The sequence below is a fragment of the Egretta garzetta genome, unplaced genomic scaffold, assembly GCF_000687185.1.
Source record: "Egretta garzetta isolate BGI_Z169 unplaced genomic scaffold, ASM68718v1 scaffold430, whole genome shotgun sequence".
Classification (NCBI taxonomy): domain Eukaryota; kingdom Metazoa; phylum Chordata; class Aves; order Pelecaniformes; family Ardeidae; genus Egretta; species Egretta garzetta.
The window spans coordinates 1,278,451-1,283,819 of NW_009258267.1; positions in this window are offsets into that span (position 1 = coordinate 1,278,451).

The following is a 5,369-nucleotide window of genomic DNA, read 5'->3' on the forward strand; positions in this document are numbered from 1 at the left end:
ACTCTCTTTAAAAAAAAAAAAAAAAAATAAAAAAAAAAAAAATTGTATTGTCTGCTCCAGGGTTCTGCAGAAATGCTGCATTTACGTTGCCACTTCTGCCTTGTAGCTGGCAGAGGTTGTAAAAGGACAGGGGGAGGGAAGATTGTTCTGTTCTTACAAGGACCTTGAAGACACAAGGTTATTTGGGTTCACCCATGCTTGAAAGGATTTTTACGTCGGTCGGTTACATGTTTAAGTAGTCTGGAACACTTACCCTGAAAGCTCTGTATTGCAACTGCTGCATCAGGCACTTTCCCCCTTGAGTAATCAGCAGTGTCATTACTAGTCAACTCAATAGGCCCGGGACATGAGCCCAGTCACTGACAACTAATCATCCATGCCGTTAAGGGTTAATAGTCTCTGACAACTGATGCCTGGGCTGGCTAGCGCAGTCTCACATGTAATATTTGGGCATGGTTTAGAGGTTAAGGTGGATGAGAGCTTAGCTATGGCGATGCAAGCTGTGCTGTCCATGTTTGCCTTGCGGCTGGAGAACAGCCCAGGCGCTGGCCGCTGTGTCCGCAGTGTGCTGTGCTCTCCTGGGAAAGATGCCCAGACCTGGGGGAGAATATTCTGCGACCTAATGATGTGCTGTCTGCCTTTGGAGATGGGCTTAATGCACAAAGTAACTCGTGGGGTGAGATGATACCAAGGGTCCTTTCGTCCCCACCCTTCAGTTGGCTTTTATAAGTGTGCCAAGTACTGGAATCCTGATGGCTGCTAGTCAGGACAGGGAGATGTTTGGGGACTGCTGTACAGGGATGTAAGGGCAGGGCTGGATGGGTACCTAGAGCAAAGGAAGATCTAAATAGAGCAGTCAGCTCTGCATTGACACTTTCACTTGTGGCTCTACCCAGTGAGTTGCAGCTTCAGCACTTGGCTGCCTTGCACTGCGCAAGTGGACAGGATAGTGCTCCTGTCCTGAGATGACTTTGAGATGTTTCAAAGATGGATACTGATGAGGAACGCGTTCTGCAGTTCTCTTGCCTGAGTCCTCCTTGTAAGGCAGAATGCACTAGGAAGTGGAGGAATCTCTTTTCTCCAGCCTCTCCATGCTAATTTGATGAAAACTTCAGAGGAGGACGATGACTCTTGTCACTTCTTTGCTGAATATATTGTCTCTTCTTCCCATGGAACTTTGCCAGGTGCTGACCTAATGGTATTGCTCCTCTGTTGAAGAGCTTTGAATCACCAGATGCAAAGGGGACAGGCACAGAAAAGGCAGTAGTAGTTGTGTCTGAACTCTCGCTTTTGTACCCACAGCAATAATAAAGCAGCACTTCCCTCCACCCCCACCCCCCCTTCAGCTTGGGAAGCCTGTTCCTGTAGTTCCCTCACCCTTAATAAGCTTGTGAGCCATTTGTATAGGAAGCCTGTGTTTTATAGGTCTGTAGTGGTATGAGGAATATGTGATTAGAGGGAATCTGGAGGAAGAGGAACATTTGCACTTATACTTCTGGAGGAAGTGGGAAGGGTTTTGGATGAAAGGAAGGGATCGGTGATTGCATGTTCTGCTTGCAGCAATGACAGGGTATTTGTACCATCAGACTGAAGAGTTATGAACATTCCATCTCCAGTAGCGGGTATTAGCTAAGGGGAAAATGCAAAGATAGGGCAAGCATAGATACAATAGTACTTCCTGCCATGCTCCCCCAGCCTACGCTAATTTTTGCTGCAGACTTAAAATGGGGCTGATATCTCTGCTGTTAATAACTGTATATGGGAGTTTCTTCTATTAATTAGGCTAGTTATGGAAATACCTACAGCTTCATGTGACAATGAATTCCCCAGCTTAGTTGCATGGGTGTAGAAGTAGCTCTTTTTCTTTTTTGCTTTGCTATCTGCCAGTTTGGTTTGGTGCCCCCTGGTTCTTCTACTGGAAGAGAGAGTGATCAGTTATTCTCTAGTTTTCTCCATGCCGCTCTGAGTTTGTAGGCCGGCATTATGTAAGTTCCCTCATTTGTCTCTTGTCCATGTTGAAGGTACAGCTTCTGAATAACTCCTAACACTGCTTTTTTGCCAGTAAGCATATGGTGTTTGTAGTTTTCTGTTACAAGGCTGGGCTTCTGGATTCTAAGTGGTAATAGTCAGTTTGGGATGGCTTTGGGTTGGCATTTCCACACACCCATGGAAGCGACTTCACTGTTATGCATGCATGCAGAAATGGTGCTCTCCTCCACACCTCTTTCAATACTTACACGTTAACCTCTAGTGTACTGCAAAATATTTTCAATTCTACAATGATTGCTCTGAACCCGTGGCTGATAAACAACTGTGTTAAAATCCTCTAATTTAAATTAGAAAAAAGCTAAAGGCATTAATGAATGTGAACTCAACTACGTTCTTTTGAATATCTCGGAGGACAGAGACTCCACAGCCTCCCTGGGCAACCTGTGCTGGTGCTTGGTCACTCTCACAGTGAAAAGGTGCTTCCTGATGTTCAGAGGGAACCTCCCGTGTTTCAGTTTGTGCCCATTGCCTCGGGTCCTGTGAACCATTATCACTGGATTTGCAAATGCTTTCTTTCCTGCTTTTGTTTTCCTGACTTAGTGTAAAGAAGAGAAGTGTTTGAAGAGTTAGCAGGGTCAAAGTTAGAGCCTTAGAAATAGTTAAAATAAATGGGGGAATAACCTTGATTTTATTTTAATTAGTTTAACCCCTGCCTAGTTTTGTAAAAGCCAGAAGATGCACAAAGGATATAACTGGAAAGACTGTTAAAAGAAAATATTACCATTACTTAAGTTTAGTTTTTCTTTGCTGAAATCATGTGACGATTTTAGATTTTAGTTACTTTTTAGAACGGAAGAACTCTCAAATCTGCATACTGAAGTATAAGACTGAGCCATTCAGTCACATGTGAAAAGCTTTCTCGTGAAGAAAATTTCATGTGTCTGATTCGTCTCCTGTTGGTTAATTTCTGATCTGCATTTTTCTCTTAATAGGCAGAGGCCTTGTATTTTGTAAGTCAACCCTCTCTTAAGACATGGAGCCTCTGGCTGATAGAATGAACAAATCGAACAAATTCTAATTAAACAGGTATTTCCCCAAAATATCCTTATTTTACCAAGGATCTCAGGGCAGTAGGCCAGTGGCCAGCGGTGCACTACATCGAATAAACTGCAGACTGCAGTCCCTTCCTGAAGTTGGATATCCTTGCAATACACAGATAAATTAAAACTTGGCAGTCTTTACCAAGGAGCCTAAGGGCTGGGAAGGGGTTGGGAAGCCTATTGCTGAGAAACCCCAAGAGCTGGCTGAATCATTTCAGGATTGTGCTGTGGCAAGCGTAGCACGGGGGGCTTGTTTCATTATTACGAGCAGTGACATTTGCTGTAGGACCGGAGTCATCTGCCCCTCTAATGCCGTTGCTGGGGCGTTTCATAGCTCAAATACAGCCAATTCTACAGCTGAGCCTAAATTTCCAATACATGCATGCTTGGGACACGCTAATGCCCTGCGATCTTAGGCATCATAGAAACTGAAGGTAGTTGAGTCTCCTAGATTTTTTTTTGTTTAGGGTAGAATTCTTTAGCTGTACTTAAGTAGCTCAAAAGCAAAAATTAGACTTTTAATCTCATGGTCAAATTAAATTTATTTTTCACCGCTCTACCCGTGCAACTCTGTAGTTGGTCCTGCTCTAATCACTGGTTTTACTGTGGATGTGATGGGGGGGCTCAGATAGCCAGCTGTGGCTTCAGTGGGGCTCTTCAGTGCTTACAGTTGGACTAGAAGCAGGCAGGGGTTTCCTATTCTAGGAAAATTTAGGAATTAACACAACTTTCACCATGGTGAGAAGTTGTCAAACTTTCAGCACGTGCAGTCAAACTCCTTGTGTAAATCCAAGTCAGCAGGTAAGTGCCAGCAAATGTTCTTGGCAGGGTATTTTTTCAGTAGATGTTCTACATGATTCAAAAGAAAAAGAAAATTCTTTTTATGATTTCATGGATCTTTTCCTGGGCATGCTACTTTTGTCTTTGTCCTACTGGTATTAGGGCTAATAACCGAGCTATATTTAGAGGAACTGCATGTCAGACTCTCTGCTTCCTCCTTTCTACATAAAATTTCAAAGGATCAGATAACTGCAACTCTGACCCTGGGTCAGCTGTGATTTTTAAATAAGGGTGTAAATCTGTTCGCTGCACTTATCCTAGTCTTTTTATAATTTTTACTTCCGTTTTATGGAGGAATAGGAATGTGCATAAAAAGTTTTCCCTCTAAAAATGAGCCTGAAAGTGGGAATTACTTTCTCAGGAGCTTGCTACCTGTAGTTAGTCAGATCCACTGACAGAATTTTATGTTTTTCACTGTTTTCATTAGTTCCAGAGGACAAATCTGTTTGTGAAATTCAGATACTACTTTGGCTCACATATGTATTGCAAATACCTTGCTGAAACACCTGCAAATGTCTGAAAATAACGTGTTTTGGTGCAGTATTTTCACTGAAAAATGCTCTCCAAGTGTGTTTTTGAGGATATTCTTCTCATTGCCCAGCTGATAGCTGTATTTTTTGAGAAAGTTAATTTTTGCAAGGAGCAAGTTATTCACATTTTTATAAAGAATATGATTAAAATAGCACTCAAGTTTGCAGTAAGAAATTAGCTTTTGTTTTACTAAAATTATTCTTTTCAGTTTTTTTTAACATGGGGAAAAGTTTGAGTAAAAATGACATTTTTAATGACACTTCTGAATTATAAATTAGCTGGAATATTTAATAGTGTACAGCTGCCTTGTTCCTGTTGCTATTCATTAACTGCATCAGGTACTTGAAGAGATTTTTTTTTTTCCTGTCCAACCGAATACTAGCTGTATGTTCCATATACTTACACCCCAGCATATATTTGATGACAGTGAACTAACCCTGTAATTGTCTGTGCTTGCTCTGCTGTGCAGGTTTAAGTATTTTTAAAACACTGGCGGTACACCCAAGGTGTTTGGATGGACTAAGGGGCAGCAGCAGTCGGTCAGCTTGTTGCTGAGCTGCCTCAGAGGAAGTGAGTAACGCCGTGTGTGCCTTCCTGTCTTCGGTTCGCTGTCTTTATCTGGGAGTTACAGGTCTGGCAGAGCTCAGTAGGTCGGTTTCCAAGTTTCTCGGGGGAGGTGTGCGAGCGAGACGCGCTCGGAGCTGGCAGTCAGAGGCGTGCAAGGAGGGTCGCCAGCAAGGGACCCGCATCTGGCAACGCTCTGCGGTTCGACCCACCTTCCACTGGGGCCAGCGCGGAGAAAGTTGAATCCGAAATGAGCGGCCGCTCGAAGGGCGGCAACGGGGCAAAGGCCTCGCTCCTCCGGCCGCGCTGTGGAACTTCGGCTGGGCTGCGCGGCGCCCGAGCCCG